The sequence below is a fragment of the Equus quagga genome, chromosome 10, assembly GCF_021613505.1.
Source record: "Equus quagga isolate Etosha38 chromosome 10, UCLA_HA_Equagga_1.0, whole genome shotgun sequence".
Classification (NCBI taxonomy): Eukaryota; Metazoa; Chordata; class Mammalia; order Perissodactyla; family Equidae; genus Equus; species Equus quagga.
In genome coordinates, this window is record NC_060276.1 from 31,596,181 (window position 1) to 31,619,704 (window position 23,524).

The 23,524-nt window shown below is 38.4% G+C and overlaps 1 protein-coding gene across 2 annotated transcripts in view; it reads left to right on the top strand.

Moving 5' to 3' along the window:
- Nucleotides 1-596: 596 nt before the first annotated feature.
- Nucleotides 597-23,524, top strand: part of IL13RA2 (interleukin 13 receptor subunit alpha 2) — a 47,254-nt gene continuing 24,326 nt past the window's right edge. Inside the window, exon 1 of one of the 2 annotated variants that reach the window (XM_046673568.1) lies at nt 597-617. The gene's annotated coding sequence lies outside the window, so the exon portion shown is untranslated. Of the gene's footprint in view, nt 618-13,146; nt 13,376-23,524 lie in introns of those variants that run through there. The other variant, XM_046673565.1, reaches the window with a different exon arrangement.

Consider the following 23,524-nt stretch of genomic DNA (forward strand, 5'->3'; position numbering starts at 1 on the left):
AGGAAAATTGTGGACTCTTTTCTAGAGGGGTTTATAAATAGGATGAAATTTCATCTGTCTGTGGTGGTTTGAGCGTAGCAGCAAGATCTCGTGACTCTAAGGTTTCTTCTGTAGTACTACATTTGGTACATCAGCTCTTTTGGAATCATGTTGTCTTTATATAATGTTGGAGTATACTGGCATGATTTGTGTTTAAACTATTTAAGTGATATTTTTAAAAATATTTTTTCTGTAAACAAATTATAACCTTTAGTAGTTTCCTCCCATTTCCAACATATTGTTGTGACAGTCTGAGTAATATCTCAGTGTGTTTCTTTACTGTGTTAGTAATAATTATTTCATTTGTGATGATTAGTATTAATATTACCCATTCTTCTTGGAAGAAGGGAAAATAATGTGAACTATGCCAGTCCACACTAGTTCTGTTATCTTAAGCATTTTGTAAAAGAAAACAGTATTTATTTGAATAATTTCCTTTCCACAGATATCATTAGGAGGTTACAACATTTAACGTTCTTTTCCTATAAGTTCATTTGCTTTTAACCCACATTCTCCTTGCATAGGACTTGTAGAGACAATTCACAAGAAGTGGCTGGATCTCACATACATTTGGAAAGGTAAGTTTTAATTTTCCTAAACTTATAATAAAATTGTATAAAATAAATGTATTTGTAATAAGGCAAAATTTATTTAAGGTATTTTTTGGAGAATAATTAGAGCTGGATATGACTTTGAATGTCATCAAGCTTATTTTACTGTTGAGGAAGTTGAGATCCAGAAAGGAAGTTTGTATCCAATGTAATAGTAGTAGCATTAGTGTGAAAACTCAGGTTTCCTAACTCACAGTCTGGTGCTGTTTACAACACACATCACTAAATATTTCTCTGTTTTGGTGGTTGTCTGGTGTGGTGGCATGAGTATGTATGTACGTGTCTGTTAGGGCTAAGATCTGTTGGTCCATAGAAGTGTGACAGCCATGTGAAAGTGAGAGACGATTCAGAAGAGTATATTCTTTAAAGAAGAGAGAGGCACAGGAAGGGTTCCATGGCAGAGGACTCATACAGAAGATATTCATTATGACTTTGGAGATGACCTTTTTCTTTTGAGACTCTTCTAGAATAAGGAGTGGGGAGGAGAAGGGAGACATACTAATTTGCCATGCATGGAAATACAAACAAATGGTTGGTATCATGGGAATTTGCCTTATATTAAATATCATAGATGATAGTTAAGAAATTAATTGTGGCATATATTGGCCACAAGAAAACCCCACCAAACCTTATGAAAAAGAATGTTCACAGCTATTGAATTTTTTCTAAGGTGTCCATAGTAAGCAGTATCTATATAGCTTGGAATTAGAGTGTCTGTGTCATTAAGTATGTGGGTGACATAGCAAATGAGAATTGTCAAGTAATATGGCACTTGAAAAGACTCATGGTAACATGGAAGGCCAATATCACTGATATATTAAATGAAGGAAATAGCAGATAGCCCAAATTTACACACAATCAAGCTACCTCATCCTAAATAAAAACCATGTTTACTGGACCCGTCTCAAGTTCTGTCTTCCTGGACAACTCAAATCCTCCCTCATATTTTTCTTCCCTCTGACCCATCTTCTCTGGTCCTACTGGTCACACACTGTGTATTAAGACTCCAAGAACTCAAAGATGGATATGAATATATTTCCTTCCCTCAAGAAGCTCACAGTCCAGTCCAGGGAGGTAGAAAGGTAAAGAGACAATTATGATGCGGTCTACTACATACTATGATAGCAGAAGTGTTTTTCCGTATGGGTCTATGGAAACCCAGGCTATGGGTTTCAGCAAGGGGATGATGTCTGAGTGGAGTTTTGAGTGATAAATAGGAAGATCTCATTATCTTCTCCTTGGATTATTGAAAGTATTTCCTAACTGGACTTCTTGCCAACATGCTTGCCTACTACATTTTGAGGGAGCTTCCAATTCAAAGGCAACGAAGCATAAGAAATTCATGGGATATTTGGGGAAATGCCAGATGTTTGGCATGAATTTATTGAGGAGTAAAGAGATCCAAGTAAAGAAGATAAGCAGAGGCTAAATCATGAGGTGTCTTGTATACCATGATCCCTGTCTTGTACAAATTGAAGAGCAGTAGAATATATCGTAAGCGGAAGACTAACCCAGTCCAATGTGAATTTTGATCTTGTGGCTGCTAAGGGGAAAATGGGTTGGAAGAGGGTAAACATGATGGCAGGAAGTCCAGTTAAGAGGCATCATGAAGATGATGACATCCTCAGCTAGGGCAGTGATGGTGGGAATAGAGAGGGGTGGACAGATTCAAGAGGTAATTAGGAATTAGTGTTAACAGGACTTGGTGTTGGGTTGATTGTGGTGGATGAAATGAAAAGAGACGACAAGGATTATCTTATCTGGCTTGAGCAACTAGATAGCAGTGCCTTTCCCTAAAGTCTGGAACACAAGAGGAGGACCAGTTCTGGATGGAGAAGGAAGATGATGAATTCAGATTTGGACAAGTTGAGTTTGACTTGCCTGTGAGACATTCAAGTGAAAATTTCCAAATTTGGTATAGTGGTCTGGAGCTTAGGAGGGTAGTGTGTACTCTACCTTCTGTGCCTCTTCTGTATGCCCTTAGAATCCATCCTCAACATCTTAGCCCTTGATGCCACACTGTCCTGGACTGTTCCTTTCTTTTCCCTTGTTTTCCTTCTACTTGGTAGAGGCAGACCTCTAGGAAGGTCTGTATACCTATCTGTACCTTTTTGTTTTTTTTAAGATTGACACCTGAGCTAACATCTGTTGCCAATCTTCTTTTTTTTCTTCTTCTTCTCCCCAAGGCCTCCTAGTACATAGTTGTATATTATAGCTGCAAATCTCTCTGGTTGTGCTGTGTGGGACGCCGCCTCAGCATGGCCTGATGAGCGGTGCCATGTATGTGCCCAGGATCCGAACTGGCGAAACCCTGGGCCACCAAAGCAGAGCACGTGAACTTAGCCACTCTGCCATGGGGCCAGCCCCAACCCATCTGTACCTTTTGCAATGCTTACCTGACTTGTGGGCATGAGTGAGGACTTTGTAAAGGCTTCTGAAGACTTGCATTTGGCTACCTCACTGCTGAGGTCATTAGGGAAAAAATGACACTTTAATATTATTAAAAGGTTCAAAGGATATTTAAGTCTTTATAAATAGCTACAAATATCACAAATCAGGTTTACATATGTGACCCATTTTGCTTAAAATATTTGTAGGATATTCTTCATTACGCCTTTCCCCTAATTGAGGTTTTCCCACCTCTAGGAAGAAGTGGAAATGATAACTGCTTTTCTACATTGGCTTCCTTACAATCATTTATTCTACCTTCTGGATCCTTCAGATTCTGCAACCCACTCTGGCATATGGAATTAATAAACCAGGGAAGGGGTCTTGTCATTGTTATTTAGCGTTTGGCAATAACAATTATCTGTGGATGTTGTATCCTGAGACTGTCTCTGCTTCATTTTCTTCAAAGGGGAGGCCTCTTTTGTACAACAGTGGAACTTGAGGGATTTCTGTTAAGCATTTACAGAAAATAGTTCCTCCTATAAAAAAAATGCAGGAGGCTTAGGCACAATTGTTAAGTGTGGGAATGAGGTCTTTGGTGGTTTAGCAATTCTTGCTTTCCCATCTCCCTCCCATTGATACTTTGTCATTATGTTTACCCTCCCTCTTCTAGGAATTTTTATTTCATTTATGCGTGCATCCATGTATTTATACTTTCATTCCTTACACATCACTGAAATTGACCAGTCCTAGTCTCTGTACTTTGCAAAATACTCAGGATAAGAATTAGTCATGCTGTGCAAATGTGAAAGACTAACACATACTTGTTTCCTCCCCACACAGACCTCTTGAGTACTTTATGTCAGTATCAATGGGTTTTTTGTTTTTTTTTTTAAGATTGGCACTTGGGCTAACAACTATTGCCAATCTTCCCTTTTGTTTTTTCTTCAAAGATTGGCACCTGGGCTAACAACTGTTGCCAATCTTTTTTTTTCCTGCTTTATCTCCCCAAATGCCCCCTGTACACAGTTGTATATCTTAGTTGCACATCCTTCTAGTTGTGGGATGTGGGACGCCACCTCAACGTGGCGTGACGAGCGGTGCCATGTCCGCGCCCAGGATCCGAACCCTGGGCCGCTGCAGTAGAGCACGTGAACTTAACCACTTGGCCACGGAGCCGGCCCCTCAATGGGTTTTTTAGAGAAAATAATTCCTGCTTTGGGTGCTCGTCACAAAGGAGTGATGTCAATATTGTGACTTGTAACCCCAGTAGGTGGCAAGGGGTAAATCTTGGCAAGTAAATGGACAGTTGGAGCTTTATTTCATTCAATACCTCCCCACCCACCCTTGTGATCAAAACCTTCCATCATCTAAATCACACATGGGCTTACTGTTTGCCAGGCACATAGTAGGTACTTTACACATATTAATTCATTTAATTCTCACTACAATCCCGTGAAGTAAGCCCTATTACTATCCCCAGTTTAAAGATGAGGGAACTGAGGCATAGAGGTGGTTATTACATTTTCTAAGGTCATACAGCTAGTAAATGGTGGTGTTCAGATTCAAACCAAGGCAATCTGACTCCAGGTTTAATGCTCTTAGACACTATACTAAGATATGAAACTGGTATGATCATTTTAGTATGTATATCTGCATTTCTTTCACCTCTTCTGTGTATTCTTCTAAATGTGTGTCACATGTGTATGCTAGAGAGCAGCCCAGAACCAAAGAAAATGGTATGAAACTTTGCTCTCAACATCTAAACACAGCACACAAGGATTAATGGGGAATCTACCAAAAAGATCAACTGAAACTAGTAGTAACAGGAAATCATTGCAACAATTGGTGACAGAAGAAAGAAGGAAGATTTTTTAAAAAGTTATTTTTAATAGCCAATGAGGTATAGTTGATATACAAAGAGCTGCACATATTTAATGTGTACAATTTGACGAGTTTAGAGGATTTTTTAAAAGATGTTCTTTTGAGTCTTGAAACTGTGAGTCTTTGAACAGCTTTCTCTTCAGGGAAATCTTCAATTATCACCCCCTAGTTGTCACATAAGCACAAAATTTAAAATTGGTCTTTAAACTTGAGTAGAAAAGGAAGAGAATGAGGTATCTATTTTTATTTTTAAGTTTTAAGTTTTTTTTCAGTTGTTTTATTGAGGTCATAATGGTTTACAACATTGTGTAACTCTGGGTGTACAATATTATTTATCAGTGTCTGTATAGACCTGCATGGTGCTCATCACCAATAGTCTAATTTTTATCCATCACCATACTTTTGTGCCCCTTTACCCCTTTCGCCCACCCCCCATCCCTCTTCCTCTCTGGGCACCACTAATCTGTTCTCTTTGTCCATGTGCTTGTTTATCTTCCACATATTAGTGAAATCATGCAGTGTTTGTCTTTATCTGTTTGGCTGGCTTATTTCCCTTAACGTAATATCCTCAAGGTCCATTCATGTTGTTGCAAATGGGACGATTTTGTCTTTTTTTAATGACTGACTAGTATTCCATTGTATATATACACCACATCTTCTTTATCCATTCATCAGTTGAAGGGCACTTGGGTTGCTTGTCTTGGCTATTGTGAATAATGCTGCAATGAACATAGGGGTGCATAAGTCTCTTTGAATTGTTGATTTCAAGTTTTTTGGATAAATACCCAGTAATGGGATAGCCGGATCATAAGGTATTTCTGCTTTTAGTAGACTGAGTGACTGAATGAATGAATCACTAAATGACAGTAACATGGGGAGAAAGTAGGTCAAAGTCTGACGAAAGATTATAGAACATTTCTTCAAAGATATGCTGCCAATCTAAAATATAGTTCACAAGATCATCTTAATATTAGTGTACAAGATCCAGCTGTTCTCTTTGTAGGCAATATAGCCACTTTGAAGTCAAATGTTAATATGCAGTGAATATGATCCATAAAATCTGTGGTTTTCTTCTAAATTAAATGTAAAAATTAGTAGATGAGATGGTTTTGAAATCCTGTTTAGTACCCTGTTTAAGAATTTTAAAACCCAAATGCCAATAATAGAATGACAACTTGAGAAAATATGTATTGTTGATCTTTATTTTTCCTGAAATTGTGGTGTGCCCTGGCTGTCAGGAATTTTCTGCTGGTTGTCGGGTCTCCAGCTGGGACTTAACTTCCTAATTTTATTAAGGCTCAATCCAAGGACACACATGTGTACACTCTGGTTTCCTGTTACTAGTTCATTAACAAGTTCATTATGTGTTTGTTCCTGTCTCAGCGTTATCAAGAGATGAATAAGGAACTTCATGATGTTATGGTAAAATTCTATATGATTGTTTCTCTGAACTCTTTTTATTGAAGAACTGTTTATTTTATAATACAATTAAATGTTAAAGGCATAAATAGGAGAGTTGTTTTGTAACTTGTACTTTTGGAAAAAAATTTAGGTAGAAAAGACTCATATCTGGAGAATAGTCTAGTCTGTTATAATGAATTTATGGAAAAAAGGCTTTTACCGTATTTCATCAATTATTTTCAAAGGATTCAAATAAATTAAACAATGTTTAATATTAAAGAGCAGTGTGATATAGTGGAAACTGATTCTTTTGTAGGCCGTTACTAACTAAATGACCTTGGGTAGATCATCTCCCCATTCAGAGTGCTGATTTCCTTGGCTGTTAAAAGAAGGTGTTAGACTAGAGTTTTTAGATTTGTTTCAGCATTGCCAGTTGAAGATTCTGTGAACATGATGCTTCCTGATCTTTCAGAGTAGAAATATCAGTTCTCATGATATGACTAATAAATATTTTATCTTGATAATTGTTGAATCTAGATAATGGATGCTTGCGGTTTCATTGTCCTATTTCTACTTTTATGTATGTTTGAATATTCTTATACAATAGCAAATTTAGAAATGTAATTGATTAATAAAATTCTTGATAGCAGGTAATATATACTACATTCAAACTGATCTTGTGAAGTCTGTTTCATGTCTATGCTGTTTTCTTCCGTTGTCTTTTGAAACAGTTATACAAAATAGCAGTCCCTCTTATGATCATTCCAGGGCCTTTTTCTCGGTTTTTAAGTAACTGTGCCATGGGTCAGATCAGATTAAAAAATGTCTCTGTGTACACATTTGCAAGGTGAAGATATCCGTTGATCGGGAAACGAGCAAAAGTTTCTTACAAGCATGATATAGTTTATACTGATTTGGCAACTCACAACATGTAATTTAGATTGGCTTAATTATCTGAAACTTATTCTTAAATCCAGGCTGATTTTTCCACTTGTCACCCTACACATTTCTAGGTCATTTCTGGAAGATAATGTGACAGACTACATTGTAGCTGAGAAAGTGTCTTTTGATGTTAAGCATTCCTGTGTTTAAATCCCTATTTCAACTGTTTCCTAAATGTGAGACCTTGGGAAAGTTTTTTAATGTCTCTGAGCCTCAGTTATATTTTCTGTAAAATGGGAATATCCGTAGTCATATCTATGTCATGGGGTTATTGTGAGGACTAAAGAACATGGATGATCATTAAACATACTCCCTGACAGGCAGTTTAAACCAACGTCAGCCTATTCTGTCGTTATTATTTTTGTCATTTAGTTATTTGCATTATTAGAATAAACGTTATGTGTGGAGGAATTAAAAAAAAGCAAGGGAGGAAATATGACTGTTTTGGTTACCTTCACTACAAGCATTCCATACATATTTATTGAACATCTGCTGTATTCTAGGAACTGGATTTATAGAGGCACATAAGGCACACTTCTTGCTCTTAAGAAAATCACATGGTAAGGGAAGAAACAGACGCATGAGAGTTTAGAGTCAGGGCTGAACTTAAAGGAGTGACAGAGTAGGCAGTTGCTGGTATGCTGAGATTTAAAGGGAGGTCAAAACAAAAGAAAAACAAAAACATCTGGCTTGTCACCGGGTCTGAAACATCATTAGCATACTTTTTCTTTGGACTTTACACATTCTTTATTTTTGAACTCCGTGTGCAAATGCCTTTGGGAAGGGTAACATTAAGTAATATCAATTTCACTTTAATGAAGATTTATTTCTATGTTATTTAGGGGACAAAGTAAGTTGCTATAATCCAGAGACCTGAAAATATTATGGCTCAAGCAACAGACCAAAGGTGGGCAGGCAGTGCTGCTGCAGGAGGTCCAAGGCCCAAGGTCCTTCTACCTTGTTGCTTTGCCAACTCTTAGTGTGTTGACTTTGTCTATGTGGTCAAATTTGGTTCCTACTGTCACGTCTGTGCTATAGCCTGCTGGTTGAGTGAGGGGAAAGAAGAGGACAAGAAATTTTCTTGTCAAAACATGATCCAAAGATTGCTCACATCACTGTTACTTGCAAATCATTGTTTAAATTTCCATCATATCTTTATACCAAACTGCACACGAGTCTGGAAAATATAGTCTCTAGCTGAGAGGCCATGTACACAGCTAAAACTTACTATTAAAAGGAAGAGTAGGGGAATGTATACTGGGAAACAATTAGCAGTCTCTGCCACGGTCTATCAGACAGTTTTATCTTGATAAGCTTCCTGAAAGACCTAGGCCTTTCCAAATAGGTGGGCTATATGACTCATAAAGAAACTGTTATAAAGAAGGTTGACTTGTCTGGGGTGTTTTCTGACATCAACCAATTATCCGATCTCAGATTCTCTGACCCCAACTGGGTATCCTACCATTTAATTCAATTCTGACATTAACTGTCTGTAGTTAGCCCCCACAGGTTAAAGGTCTCAGTCCCACAAGACTGTCCTCATTTCAGATGCCAGTTGAAAGTCCCAGTACTTCTGACCAACCCGCTATAAATTCGCGAGTTCTCATGACTCTTCTTAGGTTTGATAATTCCCTAGAATGACTCACAGAACTCAGGAAAACACTTTACAGTGCTTACTATTACTGGTTTATTATAAAGGATTCAACTGGGGAACAGCCAAATGGAAGAGAAGCATAAGAGGTGTGTGTGTGTGTGCACGCGCGCATGTTGGGGTGAGGGAGTAATGCAGCTAGAGGAGTTTCCATTCTCTTTTCAGGCATGTCACCTTCCCACTACTTCCATGTGTTCACCAACCTGGAAGCTCTCTGCAACTAGTTGTTTAGGAGTTTTCATGGAAATTTCAGTAATGAAAGGCATGATTGATTAAACCATTGGCCATTGGTGATTGAACTCGATTTCCAGCTCCTCTCCTCTCCCTGGAGGTTGAGGGGTGGGACTGATAGTTCCAACCGTCTAATCACCTGGTTGGTTCCTCTGGCAACCAGCCCTCATCCTGAAGCTCACCAGTAGTCACCTCATTAGCATAAACTGTGGTATGGTTGAAAGGGGCTCATTACAAATAACAAAAGACACTTTTGTCACTCAGGAATTTCCAAGGGTTTGAGGAGCTCTGTGCCAGGAACTGGGGACAAAGACCAAATATATATTTATCGTACGCCAACGTCATATTATCCGGAGCAGGAGTAGCTCCCCAAACCATCTCTGCCTGAAGATGCCACTCTTTTCACCACAATGCAGGTAGAATGAGTTGTTCTCTCCTCTGAGCTCCCTAAGCTGCCAATGACTCTATCATGGTGTATTGTTCTTATCACACTGTACTGTAGTTATTCAATATTTTTTAGTTTCTATCCCTCTAACTAGAATGTGAGCTCCATGAGGTAGTATCTAATTCACCTTTGTACTTCCAGCATCTAGCTCAGTGCTTGGCACATTGTTGCTCTGTAAACCATTGAATGAATGTGAGTGAATAGAAAGCAGAGTCTGGTGCCACTGACCTCTGCTGTCTCTAGGTCTGTGTTTAAGCCTGTTTGGTGTTAATCTGGGGACTGGATCATATTGTTGCTAATTGTATTTCCCAGCTCATGTGGGTTTCCTGAGAATCTCAGCTCTGGTATCCTTCAGCTGAATCTGTGGTAGTCTGGAGGGGAATTCAGAGGTCATAATTAGTTCGTTTCAGAATAATGAAAACTGGATTTCGGGGAAAGCAGTCACTCTAGATGCCCTCTGTCTCACAGAGTGTATTCTTTATAAGACACTGCTTTTCTGTATGATATGCCAACTCTACCAAATAACTTTTCAAGTCAGTTTTTTGGGCATGTTAAGATTTTTTTAAAAAGCCCTCTGAAACTTAGAAGTTTGACATTTGCCTGAATTTTTTAAAACTGTTCTCAAATCTAGATAATTCTATTAAGAACTTTGGGTATATGTATACATTTAAATAGTCAACAGTTATTTTTATTTTTTATATTTATTTTTCTTGTTTTTGCTTATAATATCTTTTAACCTTACAAAGGAAATAACACTTTGAGGCATGAAATATTGCCTTTGCTGATTGCCTCATTTGAACAGCAGTTCAGGAATACCTATTTCCTGTTTTGATGGTCAATATGATGGGAGTTAGACAGCTTTCCACAGTGAAAGAGATATCATGATCCCTGCCAGTCAACTATTTTAGCTTACTAAAGTATCAGAAAGAATCCCCACAGTAGTGTGACTGCAGGAAGAGCACTGGATTGGTATCAGGTCCACCTAGATTTTATTTCTTCTGAATTTCTGCCTTCGGGAAAGTAACTTAACCTATTGAAACTTGAGTGATATCCATTTGTAAAACTAATTAGTATCTACTTAGCTATCTCAGGAGGATAATGGATAAAACAAAGTCATATGTTCGTGTCTGTTAGAGAGGCCAGAGATAGTACTTGTCTACCCTAGGTCCATGCTAGCTTCATTTCATGGTGTCAGCCTAGGAAGTCTCAGTTCTGACACAGCCCTGGCGCAATAACCATTCTCTTTTAGCAGGTAAAAGTCTGGAAATAGCCTAGTGTGTATGCCTCTGGAATCAATTTGGGCCTCAGGGAAAGTTTTTAAGCATCAGGCTTTAGCTTTTATCTCTTACCCCACCATCTGATGTTGGCTGTTTAATTGGACTTTGGCTCAGATCTGGAAGCTCAGTTCTTCCTCTGCCTCTGTATTGAAATTGGAGCCCAGGCCTAAATCCTTTTGCCTAGTTTCTGCTGGCCCCCTTCCAGGGACTGACTGTTGAGTGCTTGCAGAATCGTTTGCATCATCTTGCTCAGTTCTCTCAGAAGAATGATTTGATCCCAACAGTCCTGAGAACTTTCCCACCCTGAGGCTTTGATATACTTCTTCATTCCACACCCCTTGGGTAGCACTGACCCTGGCCTGCATGAAATGTGGGTTTATATCCTTTCTCAACTTTGGTGTGGACCAGCTTCCAGCTAGAGAGGAACTGCTACAACTAGTCTTATCCAGCCTCCTTTCTCTGCACCAATCAGATTTACTCCCCAATTCTCTTTTTCTTTATTGTAACATGCCTTGTATCTGGGGCAGAGTAATGACTGCTAAGGTACAAGCACACAAGTATCATTGGCAATTTCTATTGATGTCACTAGAAATCCATCAAATAGGACTTTTAGCATATTAAAATGAGTTGTCTTTTTAGTGTCTTTCTCTTCACACCAAGAAGTAAAGCTTAGCCTATGCTTTCACTGATTAAGTTATCAAATCAGGACGAAAGTTCGTATCTAACCAACTTTAACATCTGAGGCATGGCACATTATTGTTTCCAACTGCATTTTATTAGCTATATTTAACTTATGGTTTGCATGTCTATAAATAAATGCACTGTATCATTCCAAGAAATTATGCTCCTATTTTTTGGATTATACCTCGCCACTATACTGTATAGTATAATGAAATATTTGCAAGGGCCAGAAGATTTGGGGGAAAGAGGAATCTTGAAGAAAACTTCCTGAGGAGTATTTTTCTTTTTTGTAGATGAAGATAAATGAGTTAATTGGAATTGCAATCACAGGAAGAGGAAAGATTTTGAATCTAGGTTTCCATTTTCTTACTATCATGTCAGCAAATTCTGATTATAAATTTCCTCATGTAGGCCTAATAAGTAATTTCTGTCAAAAATGATTGTGAAAGAACCAACCTAGATGACATCTGAAAAGCAGATATCAAACTCCCTAAGCAATTCTCAGTTTCTTCCCACCTTCCAAATTCAATTTAAGTTGAAGCATTAACTTAATACCAATGAATAAAAAAGAAAAAAAAGTCTTAGGGTCAAACATAAAGTTAGTAATGGAGAGAAGATTGCATCCATGATCCCCTCTTCATTCAGACTTTTTGCTTTTTACTTATTTATTCACATATTTCACATAAAATATATCTTTGGTATCAGAGAGAAGTTATCAGGTCTGAACCTGTGTTCCAAAGCAAGGAAGATACTTTTTATTCATTGGAATATTAGGTGGTGTATAGACCGGATCCAATCTCAATTCACTTCTATTTTGGAATAAATCACTGACATCATTTCATCTACTTTAGAAAAGCATCAAAAATATTCTTATGACTTTGCATAGTTCCTGGACATGGAGATTAAATCAGAGGTGGATAAAAACTGTGGAAACTTGAAGGATGAGGGACAATTTGGTGATCTGAATTTCTTTCTTTAATTTTATCTGGCTGAAATAAAATCTTGTTTGTTTATGTAAAGAAATACTTGATAAGCTTTTGGTAGAAAAAAATATACATGACACTTATTGAATTTTAATTACAACACCAAGGATTTTAGAAACCAGAGAAACCTTAGACATCATCTAGTTCTGAATGCTAATTTTAAATATGTAAAGCTGACCATTTCTTAGGGAAAATGCAGAGGCAATTTTTATTTGGAAACAAAGGATAGACTAGATGACATCTGAGGTTCCATTCAATAAATCTTTTGAAACTGAAGCCAAGAGGTGTTGAGGAAATTGCCCAAGGTTACCTGGCTGATTGTGGCAGAGAGAGCCTAAAATAGAATCCGGGTTTCCAGATTCCTTGTCCATTTATGACTCTTTTCATACCTAAAGGTATTTGAAACTCAAAATAATGAAGTACTTTGGATAGCGCAATATAGCAAACAATGTAAACCTGGCAATCACATACTTACTTTTGGATTATCTTTTAATTTCCAATCTGGTGAGTCACATAGTGAAATAATGTTGGCATAAGGCCATATCAAGAAAATGAAATGCCGTATCAGGAACTAATTAAAAGGGAAAGAAAATCACTCAGATGAGCTCTGTGATTTCCTCTGAATCTTTTGACAAATATATCCTTGAATGCTGACTTGCTTTGAATGCAAATTTTCTCATGACAGTTGGTACATTTGGTGGATAAAACAGAGCTCCTCCTACAAAAAGGCTTCACTTCTAAGGTCATTTGAAATCCATTAAGCTAAGAAGCTGTTCACTGAGACAGATTTCAGTGGTATTGCAGAAGAATTTGATTATAACTGGACACATTATTCACTTATAGTAAGTATGGAACTTAAATTTGGGGAAAGGAGTGTGGGGAGGAGAGGTAACTTGTTTTGAATAATTGTTTTACTTTCTTCACCTTTTTAAAAATGGGCTCATAAAACTTTTTTGTGGCAAAAATAGATTGTTTAACTTGACATAATATTAATTTGGGGAAATGTTACATTTTTGTTGCATGAAGCTAACAGGTGCTGGATAATCAGTATAAATCAGACTTTTGCCTTTAATTTTTATTGTTGTTTTCTTATTAGCTTTTATTTTCTATAAAATTATACTTCTTATAAGAAAACCTGGTCCTTTGGAATTAGTAAAAATAGTTGAATTTTAGAATTGAGGTTTTCTGAGATTATGTTATGTATGATTATTTTCTATAAATGAGAATCCTCCACTTTGTAGAAACTTTTTTCTCTTAAGCTCAGAAATAACCATAGAGCTCCTCTAAAATGAATGATTTAGTTAATCTTTATATGATGTTTCGATTAAATTTATGGAATCATGCATATCCTCTATATGTGGTAATTTCATTTATTTGTATAATTATGGTTACATAATATAGTTTTGGTTGTTAGTGCCATGGAGTTGATTCTGACTCCTAGCGACACTGTGTACAGCAGAATGGAACCCTCCCCCATCTTTTTGCACCATTCTCTCACCTTCCAGGGCTGTATCAGACAACGCTGTGTTGCTATTCATAGGGTTTTAATGGCCAATTTCTTTTGTAAATGGGTGGCCAGATCCTTCTTCCTAGTCTGTCTTAATCTGGAAGCTCCACTGAAACCTGTCCACCATGGATGACCGTCCTGGTATTTGAAATGCTGGAGGCAGAGCTTTCAGCATCACAGCAACATGCAGCCGCCACAGTATGAAAACTGACAGATGGGTGGTGTGGTTCCCTGACTGGGAAATGAACCCAGGCTGTGGTAGTGACAGCACAAATCTTAACTACTAGACTACCAGGGCTAGCTACACATATAGTAGGGTTATTAAAATAAAAGTTCCAGGGGCCGGCCTCATGGTGTAGTGGTTAAGTTCATGTGCTCTGCTTCAGCAGCCCAGGGTTTGCAGGCTCAGATCCCTGGTGTGGACCCAGCACTGTTCATCAAGCCATGCTGTGGCGGCATCCCACGAAAAAATAGAGGGAGATTGGCACAGATGTTAGCTCAGCAGCAATCTTCCTGAAGCAAAAAGAGGAAAATTGGCAACAGATGTTAGCTCAGGGCCAATCTTCCTCACAAAAAAAGTTCCAATTTTCACTGCTTTTGCTCTGAAATGAACTAGCGTCTTATACATTTGATGCTTGTTTTCTTTTAAAAGAATACGTAGTTAACACTTAAATCTGACCATCGCTTTTACACATTGCTCTCACTTCGGATGCTTCCAGATTAGTTTTTTTTTTTTTAATGTAAAAGGGTATATAAAACCAAGACATGAATACAAAGGATTTACCAGCTGTTTTTGATAAAAATTTTATTAAAATATAGAATGTTTTAAAGAGCTCAAGACTTAAGTAAGTTGCATGGATTTGTTGTGGTTATTATTAGTAGTAGTATTACTAAAGAATAATAAACTAAGAACTAAGAGATCTGGTTTTGAGTTCTAGATCTTCCCCATATAGCTCTGTGACCTTGGGTTGGACATCGCACCCTCTCTCTATCTTAATTTCTTCTATAAAATGAGCCAGATCTCGTGACTCTGTGTGATGTAATGAAAGGCAATAGAAATGATTATTTAAACAGTAGGATTAAACAAAGGAGAGGCAGAACAGCTATTGGATTGTTTTAAATGTTTTTAATGCTAAGATCTTACTTGTAAATGAAAAGCTGCTTTCAGGGTAATTTTGGAAAATCAGAGAAATATCACTTATATTTTGCTACAAGTTGGAGGAGTGGGGGTGGAGTGGGTTGCTTGTTTCTTTTGCTGTACTTTTCAGAGTGTCTTCGAGGAATTGATAGCAGGTGTCTCCTGGATATTGGCGAAGTGGAAGACAACTGATAACAATTGAGTTATTATGCCCACTATGCTGCAGACATTTTATATGCAGTATCCCATTTAGTCATTTCCTAAACCCCAAGTATTATTGCCTTCATTTTATAGATAAGAAAATTGAGGTAGAGAGAGCTGAAGTGTCTTTCCCAGATCTGTGTGGCTGCAATGTCTGTACTCTTTCCATTATTCTGTGCTGTCTCTAGGGTCACGTTGAGGCCCCAATGCTGAGGAGATAAGCTCTTTGGAGTTATGTCTTCTATTGTTTCTGTGGGATCAAGACTTATGCTGGGGAGATGGATAACGTACAGGGTCATAGGTAGGTTGGCAGGTGCCTACATGGTATGATTTGGGAGGCAATTGACAGGTGTCTGCCCACAAATATTATCTTCATTGGCTTGTCAAAGTCACTTTGCCTGAGATTTTACCACTAAAATTGTTACTTTGTTTTGTTTTTCTTTGCCAGTGGGGAAGTCGGGAAGACTTGCAAATACATGTACCTCTAGGAGGGCTTATGTATTAAATCTTTTATCACTTAAGCCATGTCTTAGCAGGCGGCATGGAATTGGAGACAGAGCTCAGATTTTGGAGCCAGGAAGACTTGGAATTGAAGTCTGATTCCACCATGTCCTAGCTGTTTAATTTGCACGTGATACTTAATCTCTTAGAGTTTTTCTTTCTTTTTTTTCTTTTTTGAGGAAGATTAGCCCTGAGCTAACTGCTGCCAATCCTCTTCTTTTGCTGACGAAGACTGGCCCTGAGCTAATATCCATGCCCATCTTCCTCTACTTTATATGTGGGACTCCTGCTACAGCATGGCTTTTGCCAAACAATGCCATGTCCGCACCCGGGATCTGAACTGGCAAACCCTGGGCCGCCAAGAAGCAGAACGTGCAAACTTAACCACTGCACCACCGGGCCGGCCCCACTAATTACTTCTTGTTTCCAAGTACAACAGTCACATTTCAGTTCTTGCCTTACTTTCCCCCACACCCTCCCTTTGTTGGCCTGTAAGGGACTGACTTTTGAATAATTTTTCCTTGAAATCTTCTGCTTGATTAGTTTCTATGATAACACTTCCTCCTGTCAGTACCACTTATTACCCTCAGGATTAAGTCCAAAGTCTTTTAACATGATTCAGAAGGCATGCCTATGTACATCTTACACTGCAGGCAAAACAAACCACTTGTGGATCCCTGAATTCATTAAGCTTTCTCACTTCCCTGCTTTTGCTTAATCAGTTATCATTGAGGAGAAATCCTTCCCCTGAATTTCCCCTTGCCCTCTCTGCAAACACCTACTCCTTATTTATGTAATAGTTTAAGTACTACTTCCTCTAAGGACTCTTACTTAACTACCACCACTCCCAAAACCAGGTTAAGTACCTGTCTTCTGTGCTTCTAAGTGCCTACCTCTCCTGGAACTTAATACACCTTATTATAGTTGAAGTTAGTATGAAATTAATCCACAAACTTGGGTACAAAAGAAATTTCACATTTTAAAATGTTCTCTAAGCTACCTTGTATGCAGCGTTCTGCCAGGAAAGTAAGATATGCAATTTTCATCAATACTCGAGCCTCCTACTGGGTTATGTAAATATTCTGAGGCCTTAGGTAACACCAAAATGCTGAGGAGGCCCTTTTTTGGTGATTGATCATAAGTTTTCTATCAACTCTCTGATATAGTCTCTGATATACCATTTTGTCTCAACCTGGGATAGTCCTTTCAGGTTTGTTGCTGCTGCTTCTATGCCATGCTTTTGGGGGCTAGATCATTGCTGAGATTGCGTCCCCTGTGTCTAGGTCCCAGCACTCTCACTGAACCTCCTCTGAAGTTTTGCCCCCTTCCTAAGCTGCTGCCGTCAAATGTTGAGCTGTTCTCCCTGCCACCTCTAATCCCTACCAGACTCTTGACTTCGTTTTGTCTAAAGTATATGTCCCTTTCCCTCCTCCATTCATCTGTCCCCTTGAGACCCTCATTGGCACTCCCAGGCATAATCTCTTCCATGAGCTTGGGTTTGGAGGATACCAAAGCCGGGAAGGTAAGTCTCTGTGAACAGCTTCTGCTTTTGATCCTTGCAATAGGGGAGGAAGGATCCCCTTGGATGAAGTAATGAAGAATAAAAAGGCCTGGCTATGGACCTACCCTACTCGTCGGCAGCCATGCTGTGGCAGTGATCCACATACAAAATAGAGGAAGATTGGCACAGATGTTAGCTCAGGGCTAATCTGCCTCAAGCAAAAAGAGGAAGACTGACAACAGATGTTAGCTCAGAGTGATTCTTCCATAGAAAAAAAAAAAAAAAAAAGGTCTGGCTATCTTCTTGAAATGGGAGGGAGAAGTGAAAAAACTTAGAGCAAAATACAAATAATTGTCTCAGAATATGTTGCCACCTAGTTGTCTATTTATGAGACTCTCCCCTTCACTAAATTGTCTTTTTTTTCTTTTTATTAAAAGATTGGCACCTGAGCTAAGATCTGTTGCTGATCTTTTTTTTCTATTTCTTCTCCCCAAAGCCCCCCAGTACATAGCTGTATATTCTAGTTGTAAGGTCCTTCTGGTTGTGCTGTGTGGGACACTGACTCAACATGGCTTGATGAGCAGTGCTAGGTCTGCACCCGGGATCCGAACCTGTGAAACCCTGGGCTGCTGAAGCAAAGCGTGTGAACTTGGCTACAGGACCAGCCCCAATTGTGTCTTTTAATATACTGCAGAATTTCATTCCCTAATATGTTAGTAGAGAGTACAGAGGAAACTCACAGAATCTAGTCTAGGAGGGGGACTACGGAAAGTGTATAGAAGGAAGTGCTACCTGAGCTAAATCTCAGTGACCAGGGGTAATCAATGACTAGGCTAGGTAAGGCAGGATTGGTGTCAGGGGACCTGTATGGATGAAAGCTTAGAGACAAAAGAAGACCCCACTTTTCAAGATCTATAGATAGAAAATGAGACTAAAGTGTGGGTAACGTCCAGACAATGGAAAGTGTTAATTGCCACGCTAAAGAGTTTGCACTTTATTTTATGAGAGGCTATACAGCATAGAGGGTAGGGCACAAACTCTTGAAAACACTTGCTTGGCTTTGAATCTGGCTCCACCACTGACTACCTATGAGACCCTGGGATAATCATTTAGCTTCTCTGTGCCTCAGTTTCCTTATTGGTAGAAAAGGATTACATCAGTACCTATCTCCTAATGCTGTTGTGAGGATTAAGTGAATTAATACAGTGAAGTGCTTATAGAAGCACTGGCACACCGTGAACTCATTGAATTGTGAGCTATTATTATAAATTATTCTGTAGAGCCATGGGAAGCTAGTGAAGGAGTTTGAATGGACATATTTGTGTTTTGAAAATGTCACACTGACTACAGCATGGAAAAATGGCCTGATTCTGACTTATTGTAAGGTGGAAATGCATCAAAATTTGTACTAGTTTTGCTGTCGCACCTCAAATATGTTTGTACAGGAAAAGCACAGTATATATAGGTTCAGTAGTATTGCAGTTGATCAGTCAAGAGGTGATGACAGCTAGGATCGTGGCAGTGAAGATGGAGAGATATGGATGGATCCTAAAGGCATTTAGAGAATGGAATCTTTATGATGTTGTGTATGTGTATGAAATGGTGATTGAAGATAAATGACAGAAAGAAATCTAAGATGACTCCTATGTTTCTGTTTTAGGACATTTCTTGGGAAGTCATGTTACCATTTGGTACTGGAAATAGAGGAAAGGAAGATGATGATAAGTTGCATTAATGTTTTGAGTATTGAAAATTCCCATGTGTATTTATATTCTTTGAAACAGAGAAACCGAATTACATCATCCATCAGTGTTTTGAAATCATGTATTGAAGGATTATCTGGATATTTTAAGATAATCTGCATGAGTGGAACTTATCACTGTTCCAGGGAAGATACGCTTTCTTCTCCGTGCCTTTCTTTGATATGCACAAGTTTGTTACTTACATAGCTTAAAAATGTTACAGTAGTACCCCCTTATCAATGGTTTCATTTTCTGAAGTTTCAGTTACCCACAGTCAGTCATGGTCCAAAAAATGTTAAATGGAAAATTCCAGAAATAAATAATTCATAAGTTTTAAATTATGTGCCATTTGGAGTAGTGTGATAAAATCTTGCACTGCCCCACTCTGTCCTGCCAGACTGTAAATTATCCCTTTGTCCAGCATATCCATGCTGTATCTGCTAACCACCTGTTAGTCACTTACTTGCCATCCCGGTTATCTGATTGACTATTGGGGTATCGCAGTGCTTGTGTTCAAATAACCCTTATTTTGTTAATAATGGCTCCAAAGTGCAAGAGTAGTGTTGCTGGCAGTTCAGATATGCCAAAGAGAAGCCATAAATTACTTCCTTTAAGTGAAAAGGTGAAAGTTCTCGACTTAATAAGGAAAGAAAAGAAACTGTATGCTGAGGTTGCTAAGATCTTTGGTAAGAATGAATCTTCTATCCATAAAATTGTGAAGAAGGAAAAAAAATTTGTACTAGTTTTGCTGTCGTACCTCAAATATGTTTGTACAGGAAAAGCACAGTATATATAGGTTCAGTAGGATCCTCAGTTCCAGGCTCCACTGTGGGTCTTGGAACGTATCCCCTGTGCATAAGGGGGGACTACTGTATTGAGAATTCTTTGGGGACTGATGTTGTGGAAGTATCAAAGTACCATGATGAGCGCTGGTAAATTTATTTTGGATCAGAAGTCTGTCAGCTTTCTAAAATGAGACATCTCTGGAAATAATACTTTACAGTCTTAAAGTCATAACAGTTCATTAATTCATTCACCATACGATTATTGCCTACTATGTGACAGACATTATGCTAATACAAAAGCAGAAGCAGTTCCTGCTCTCATGGACCTTACAATTAACCAGAAGTGATGGACATTATTCACGTTATCACAATGATAAATGTATAATTTTTAATTCTGACTACTATGAAGGAAATTTTCCAGTGGCGGTATATTATGAATTAAAAGCACAGGTTCTAGAATGAGACTGATTGGGCTCCAATCCTGCTTCCTCCTACATACTATCTGTGTACTCTTGGGCCAGTTATTTAACCTCTCTGTGTCTCAGCCTCTTGTGTAAAATGGAGATAATAATATGAGTAGAAGTTAACTAGTCCAAGGAGGGTTAGAGGGAAATATGAATATTCCAGGCAGCTGGAGCAGCATGTGCACAGGCCCTGTGGTGAGAGTGCAGAGCAAAAAATAGGAGAATGCATAAAAAGTGTCTGTAGAAGTAGTCAGGTGCCACAATATTTAGGATTTTGAGGACCAAGTAAAAAATTTTTATCTTTATCCCAAAATAAGAAGGAAGCCATGAAGAATTTTTGGCAGGGAAGTTGTATAATCAGATTTGTATTTGGAAAACAGAAAAAAGGCACTCTGCCTGTGGTGTGGAAATAAAGTGAGGCCAGAGTAAATTTAGGGAGATGCATTAAGAAGCTAATTTCAAGGGATGTTTGAAAAGTGGATCTAACCTAATTCCCATTGATGAATGAATAAAGAAGATGTGGTCTATATATATATTGTGTGTGTGTGTGTGTATCTATCTATCTATCTATCTCTATATATATAGTATATTACTATATATAATATATAGTATATATAGCATGCAATCTGTATAGTATATTGTGTATATATTTACACAATATATATTTTATAGTATATTGTAGTATATATATATAATGGAATACTGCTCAGCCAGAAAAAAAGGCAAAATCTTCCCATTTTTGACGACATGGATGGACCTTGACGGTATTATGCTGACTGAAATATGTCAGAGAGAGAACGACGGTACCATATGATTTCACTCAGATATGGAAGATAACAACAACAACAACAAACAAACACATAGATACAGAGAACAGATTTGTGGTTAACAGATGGGAAGGGGGTAGAGGGTGGGTTAAATGGGTAAAGGGGGTCATTTGTATGGTGACGGATGGAAACTAGACTTTTGGTGGTGAACATGATGTGGTGTATACAGAAGCTGAATTATGATGTACACCTGAAATCTATATAATGTTATAAACCAATGTTACCATAATTGAAAAAAATGAATCAAATTTGATTATGAATTGGACATGGGAGATGTATGTGTCAGATGTCTAGGGTGACTCTTTGGTTTCAGGCTTGTACTGTTGAATGGACACCACTGCCAACCAGTTAGATGAGACTAATACACCTTGAAACTACTACACCTATGGCAAGAGGCCCCTTTTTCAGATGGAAGACCATGATTTTGGTGTTTGACGTTTTTCATTTGAGGTGTATTTGAGAGTTTCTAGTGAAGATATTGAGAAAGCAATTAGACATACAAGCCTGAAGCTCAGAACAGTAGTTTGGATGAGAGATATATGTTTGAAAATCATTGGCATATCGATGGTAATGGAAGCTGTGGAAGTAGACAAAATTACCTAGAGAGAACATAGAGTCAGAAGAGATGAAGGCCTGAAAGAACTTTGATATTTAGTGTTAAGATAAGTAAAAGATGAGCTTAAAAATGAAATGAAAAGAGTCACCAGAGAGAGAGAAGGAAAACTGGGAAACTGTTGTCAGAAAAGCCAAGGGAAGAGAGTTTCGAGAAGGATGGTGGTAAACAGGTGAATGCCACTGAGAGAGAAACAAGATTGGGATAAAAAATATGGATTGGATTTAGTACCATGGATGTCATTAATTATTCTAGTGGGACCTGTTTCAGGAGAGTCATAGATTGGTGGTGGGATGAAGGAAGAAGCCAGAAGGAAATGGAGTGATGAAGAGTGAGTGAGAGGTGTGAAGAAAATAGCAAGTATAGACAACTCTTTCTGGAAATTTGGCTGTGAATAAGATGGGAATATTGGAGCAGTAACTGGAGGTAAATTTGTGGGCAATGCAGTTTATTTTTTTTAAGTTTGGGGAGAAATAAGCATGTTTAAATGCTAATGGGATGTATCCAGCTGAGACGTGGATATCCATAACACACATCTTATGTATGTTGAAGATATATAAAAGAGAAGAAAAAAGTTAAATTGTAAGATTCCTGATAATGTGAGCAGGGTTGGAATTCAAAACACGTATGAGGAGGTTTTTTCTTTTTTTTTTAAAGATTGGCACCTGAGCTCACAACTGTTGCCAATCTTTTTTTTCCTGCTTTTTCTCCCCAAATCCCCCCAGTACACAGTTTTATATTTTAGTTGTGGGTCTTTCTGGTTGTGCTATGTGGGATGCCGCCTCAATGTGGCCTGATGAGCGGTGCCATGTCCACGCCCAGGATCTGAACCAGTGAAACCCTGGGCTGCCGAAGTGGAGCGCGCAAAATTAACCACTTGGCCACGGGCTGGCCCCCAAAACACACACGAGGAGTTTTACCTTGGATAATAAGAAATATTATCTCCTTTATTATAGCAGGAGGGAAGGAAGAGAAGGTGTGGGGAAAATGTGGAATCAGAAAGATGAGGGAATTTCCATCTGAGCTTCAATTTTGTTTTTAAAGAGGAAAGGTCATTTGCTGAGGTGGGGGGGAGGGGATGAGAAGATTGAAGATATTGGTAAAAGTTTGTAATTGTTGTCAAGAATGGAATAAAGTTGAATGGAGACATGTAATAGCGTTTCTGAGTCATACTGTGATTTTATTTAAAATTGAATACTATGTATTTATCATGAAACTAATCTGTTGTGAGACTTTTTCCATCAGCACTCACCTGCTCAGGTACAGGTGCCGAGAAAACCTGAGAGTAGGGTTCATTTAGAGTTGGGATTTTGTTAGGAAGTTATGATAAAAGGCAGAGGGGCAGGTTTAGTTTGGGGTATGGAAGCTAATGTGGATTGAGTAAAGAAAGGAAGAAGACAAAGTCTGGCTGATGGATTTGGAAAAAACAGTCAGGTCTTTGCAAAGCTGAAAAATGATCACAGTGGCAGTACTTAAAAATGTAAGCTAGTTGGCGCTGGCCCCATGGCTGAGTGGTTAAGTTCGCGTGCTCTGCTTCGGCAGCCCAGGGTTTTGCCGGTTCGGATCGTGGACATGGACATGGAACCACTCGTCAGGCCACGCTGAGGCAGTGTCCTGCATGCCACAACTAGAAGGACCCACAACTAAAAATATACAGCTATGTACGGGGGGGATTTGGGGAGTAAAAAGCAGGAAAAAAAGAAAAGATTATG